Source organism: Tupaia chinensis, unplaced genomic scaffold, assembly GCF_000334495.1.
Source record: "Tupaia chinensis unplaced genomic scaffold, TupChi_1.0 Scaffold145467_1, whole genome shotgun sequence".
Taxonomy (NCBI): domain Eukaryota; kingdom Metazoa; phylum Chordata; class Mammalia; order Scandentia; family Tupaiidae; genus Tupaia; species Tupaia belangeri.
This window is the reverse complement of record NW_006205324.1, coordinates 870-6462: the sequence shown is the minus strand read 5'-3', so window position 1 is coordinate 6462 and position 5593 is coordinate 870. Positions and strand designations below refer to the sequence as shown.

Sequence of the window (5593 nt, the reverse complement as noted above, 5' to 3'; positions counted from 1 at the left end):
GGATACTGAACCTGCAGTTGGTTTCTATTCTTTTACCAGTAGTAGAGTTCAGGGAGAAAAAAGTCATTAGAATAGTTGTTTCTTTTCTTTCCTTAGCCTTTTATTCATAAAATATTAATATTTAACAATAAGTGCAGAGGAAAAGCAAGAAACAAGTGGGTGGAAAACTCAAGCCACAACAGAGCCAAAGTTCTGTTGATCAGTAGGATGTAATGTGGGGCCTGCAAGAGCCTACAGAGTAAAATGCTCATCTTTCTTCTCCTAAAAGTCTCAAGCAGCTCAGATGAAAGGCTGAAAGTAGTGACTGCTTCTATTTGTGCTGTTCAACCATTTTTATTACTCTTGTTCTCTGATCCCATACATTCCAAATTGTTCATTAGATTTGTTATAAGATCAGTGAAAGGGAATTTCTTATTCATTGTTTGCCTGAAATCTTGGCTTGTGTTCATCTTATCAAACAAAAAAGTATATGCTCCAAAAATGCCCACAAGTTCAGCTACTAAAATGTCTTTAAAGATCTTTTGTGCCAGTGATTGTACAGTGTGGACCATCCTGAAGTTCAAGCTTTCCAGGTTGCTACTCCTTCTGCATTTATATTTTGAAAGCTGCTGATTTTGTCTATTGGATATCACTTAGCAATGATAACTTTCCTAGGTGCTTGGTCCTCACAGAACTTGTAGATAAACTAACTAAAATTGTACCATTTCAAAATCATCCACATGTCTAGTAGGAATTTTTTGTTTGTTTGTTTTTGAGAATTACTTACTTAAATTTTTATTGCTTTCTAATTTGACCAAAGAAGAAAAGAAAGAGAAAGGGAGAAAAGGTGAGAAAGCAAAGCACTGGTTCAGGGCATCAACCCAAAGTTGACCATGTAGGAATCCAGCTTCTTAACCACCATGCCAACTGCCTGTCCCTGTTTTGTTTTGTTTTGTTTTGTTTTTGAATTTTTAAGATTTTTGTCATAGGGAGGGTGTACTTGCTTGAGAGGGAGACAGAAAGACAGTGAGAGGAAAAGTGAAAAATCATCACCCGGGAGGATAGCCATGACACGATCCATTCTCCTTTATTCTCCTGGAATTTGAGCATGTGCACACACATGTCTGGTGCAATTTTTTAAGATTTTTAACCAGATCTGGGACTTGAAGCATGGTAGGCTATTTGAGAGTCCAGTGTCTTAATCACTACTCAACCTCCCATTTTCAGTTCTTTGTTTTTTAAAATTAAACACAAAAGTAGTATGTCCAATGTCCCCTTGTAAGAACAAATTTGGGGACCAGCAGATGGCATAATGAATACATCACTGGACTCCCACATATCAAATATGGTTTGGCATAATAAATACATCACTGGACTCCCACATAGTCAAATATGGTTTGAGTCCCAGACTCTGCAGTTTGAGGCTCACACCAGGTGTGTGTGTGCATGTGTGTGTGTGTTTGTGTGCCCAAAATCCCAAGAGGAGAATGGAGGAGAAGGGAATGTGGAATGGCCATCCTCGGGGGGGGGTGATTTTATGCTTTCTGTCTCTCTAGCAAGCACATGTGCCCTATACCAAAACCTCTTTTAAAAAAAATAGCTTTGTGAGGGAACCAGCAGTTAGCATAATGCTATGTTGCTGGACTCCCACGTAGTTGACCGTGGTTCGCGTCCTGGACCCGGTGGCTTAAAACTCACGCCAGGCATGTGTGCGTGCGTGTCCAGGATCCCGAGAGGAGAATGAAGGAGAAGGGATTGTGGCATGACCATCCCCCCCGGGGGGGGTGATTTCTCGCTTAAAAAAGTTTTGTGAGAGTTCCTGAGTGTCTGAGGCTCCCACTGTGTTCTGAGTACACTTTCTGCAGCTCTGGTGCATCCTCTTTTCCAGAAGGAAATTACATTTAGTAAATTCACTGTCTCTTCCCCCTGGAAATTGCATATGCTGATGAACTGTTACAAGAGAACTCACTCCCAGCTCTCTTCTGGGACTTGTCACCTCCTGTAAAATCATCCAGAATAAGTACTCTTTGAAGTTTCTGATCTTGAACAGCATATTCAGCAAGTCCATGTTCTACTGCCAGAGGGAAAATGTTCGAGATATATTTGGGAAATAGAGTTGGAGCCATCTGAACTGATTCTGATGTGAGATTATACAGGACTTTATGTTATTTGCCATAGTAGAAGATGTGACCTGAGATAGTGTTGTCTGGGCTTCTAAAAGTAAAGCCATCCTGTTGTTGTAAATGTGCTTTTCTCAACATGTTTCATGAACAGCTTTATAAGGCCATCTTTTAAGTCTTTGTTAAGCTGGTTTTCATGTAAAGCTTTCTCATATATAGAAAAAGAGGCACAATGCTCTGTGATGCTCCCATGTATTGTCTAAGAACTATATTAACTCTTTCAGTATAGAGATCTGCAGGACTGGCTTGCAACTCTTTTGAGATGCTAAGTGATATATTTTTTTTTCTTGAAGAGAGGTTTTTGCTATAGGACACATGCGCTAACTGGAAAGACAGAGAGAGACAGAGAAACAGAGAGACAGCAAGAAGTCACCCCCAGGTGGGATGGCCATGCCTCAATTCCTTCTCCTCCAGTTTCTTCTCAGGATCTTGGACATAATGTTGGCATAAATACAGGCATAAACAGGTGCTCTGTGTGAGTTTAAGCCATTGAGTCTGGGACTTGAACCATAGTAGACTACATGGGAGTTCAGCAACATAACCATTACACCATCTGCTTGTCCCTCTATGTGACTAATCTTTTAAATCAGATCACTATACATCTGTTCCAGTGCTGCTGGCTTACACACTCATACACGCAACTGTATATCTATTCACAGGATATAGGGATATAGTCATCTGGATTCTGTATCAAAAGTTCATCTATGACACTATCCAATTTTATCCAGAATTTTTTTTAGAGAGGGATTTCTCCTACAGAGCATGTTTGATTGCCAGAGAGAGAAAAAAGATAGACACAGAAAGTGAGAAATCGCCCTCTGTAGGAGATGGCCATATTTCAATTTCTTCACTTTTATTCTATTCTCAAGATTTTTGGCACACATACACATTTGCCTGGCATGAATTTCAACCTGCCATGTCTGGTACTTGAACCACAGTTGATCATATCAACATCCAGTGCCTAACCACTAAGTGATCTGAAGCCCCCAGTATGTGCTCTTGTATCTTTAATAGTGATATTTATTAAGAGCTTGGAGGTGGAGGTTTTGAGGTTGATAGTAAAGCTGGGGTGGGGATTGCCTTGGCTGCAGCCAAGTCGTAGCTCTTTAACATCATGGTCACCCCCTTGGCCTCCAGTGGTTTTGTGGACCCCATTGAGAGTCTCTCCTTTGTGCCTTTTCTATCCACAGAGACAGCCGATACCACCAGCAATGTCCCTAAAATCCCTCAGGCAGCAACTGAAATCAACAGTGGGTGGTGGAGGTGGCAGTGGCTGCAGAAAATGTTACAAGGTCGCCCCCTAGTTGTAGTTCTGGTCATCCATCATCACTCACAGCTGTCCCCCTCCTCTTCTATGCTTTCTTCCATCCTTCTCCCTCTGCCCCCTCCCTGCACCAGCCTGCCTAACAAGAGCCTGCTGCCTGTCACAATTCCTTGGGTCAGTGGGCTCAGCTATCTCCTGGAGCTCACATGCCAGGGGCAGAAATAAGCTGGTGGTGAAGGCTGTGGTGTACCAGGTGTCTTGCTCTCCCCAGGCCTGCCCTCTTGGAGATGCTGAGGATGGTGGTGAGTGCTCAGGAGCTCTCCTACTGGGACCAGCAGTCATAAAGCAGTAGCATCCTACAGGACATTTTACCTGTATTAATTTTATTTTTAATATCTGAGAGCAAATGGGGAGAAATGATCTCTCAGAAACTTTAATATGCAATTTTCATAAACAAAAGTTTCTACATAATTTTTAAATTTATACAAAACTGTTCTGTATTTTTAAAAAATGCATTTAGGACTAGCAGGTTACATGGTGGTTAAAGCACTGGAGCCCCACATAGTAGAGAGCAATTCTAGTCCCAGATATTGTGGCTTGCTTTCTCACATTCTCCCTCTCTCATTCTCTCTCTCTGATGAATGTGCATGTTCTACAAATTTTTTTTAAAAATAGCAATAATAAATAAAATAATTGTGAAAAATAAGCTCTTTTTACCTGTCCCTCCCCTTTTTTGGCGGGCAAATATTTTATATCATATGTATTTTTTAATTGCTTGTTTTAGGAATAAGAGAAACCCATGGTATCATGGTAACTCATGAGTATATTTATAAAATGAGAAGTTTTCTATCAAAATACATTTTTTACTGGGAAAATGAAGACAAATAGATCTACACAAAATAAACAATATCTCTGGTAGATTTCAGCGCAGGACAGTCCTATAACAAGCATATTCCCCTTATTCTCTAGAACTGCTCAACTTCCAAGTTCAGAATTTTTAAAATATAATTAATTGTGATTTTATAATGTTGACATTCATGTCTCACTTCACGTCATTTTTAGTCAAGCTCTGAACACTTATAATATTCTGATGGTAGCCAGCAGACAGCATAGCTATTACCTGGCTGGACTCCCACATGGCCAACTATAGTATGAGTCCCAAACCTGGTGGCTTGAAACTCATGCAAGGTGCAAATATGTTCATGCTCAAGATCCCAGGAGGAGAATGGTGGGGAAGGATTGTGGCATGCATGGGCATTCATGCTGGGAGGTGATTTCTCACTTTCTCTCTCACTTTCTCTCTCACTTTCTCACTGTCTGTCTGTCTCTCTGTCTCTCTCTATCTGTCTCCCATGAGTGCAGACACCCTATGGATAAAAGATCTCTTTAAAAAATTCTCCAGTTGTTTTTTGAGAGCTTGGTCAGCAGCATCTGGAACATGGGAGGTGGCAGCGTGTGCTACAGCACCTGAGGCAACTGTTGTGGGTGCCCACAAACAGCGATGGCATTGGTCAAACAGTCTGCCACCTTCTCTTAGTCATCTTGGGCTAGCAACTCTTTAGCATGCTGAATTTCTTCAGGGAAAACTGAACTGCTTCTGCATTTTTATGGTCAGGTAACTTGGATAGCCCAGGTGTCTCCTTGGCAAACTTCTGTTTCTTTCTTTATTGTTTCAGCCTGTTCTAGAAGTTGAGGTCAATCCTTTGCTTTCAATCAAAGTAAATGCAGTACCAGATGAACAGGGCCTGGCACATCCCAGAGGTGGTTGTGGTGCTGTTCTGGCCCACCATCTTTGCCTTACTGAGTGGAAAGGTGGTGCCACTCACACCCATTGCCAGCTGGCCATGGAGGCATGAGGCCTTAACTATTTAAGTATATAAATATTTTGATTTAATTATATAAATATTTTTATTTTTTAGAGGATTCAGTTTTTATTACAAAAAGTTTTTTTTCTTCCATGAGAGAGACAGAGAGCACCCTTAAGAGAGTCTTAGTATCATGATTAATTCTCACACCCAGCCAGTCTTGAACCACAGCACACATATGCTCAGCATACCTGAATAGGTCTCTAGTCATAAACCCTAGAAATATTTCCAGGTAACTCACCTCCATGAAGCATTGTGATTTACTACAGTTCACCATCTGTACCCACAATGTGATATTTCTAAAC

The 5593-nt window shown here is 41.0% G+C and overlaps 3 pseudogenes; all 3 read right to left on the bottom strand.

The window, feature by feature from the left end:
- Positions 1 to 279: 279 nt before the first annotated feature.
- LOC102470594 (protein CEBPZOS-like) lies at positions 280 to 551 on the bottom strand (annotated as a pseudogene).
- A 1338-nt stretch (positions 552 to 1889) lies between these two features.
- On the bottom strand, positions 1890 to 3527 carry LOC102470165 (CDK2-associated and cullin domain-containing protein 1-like; annotated as a pseudogene).
- Positions 3528 to 4465: 938 nt separating this feature from the next.
- Positions 4466 to 5213, bottom strand: LOC106733846 (mitochondrial import receptor subunit TOM20 homolog; annotated as a pseudogene).
- Between the last annotated feature and the right edge of the window lie 380 nt (positions 5214 to 5593).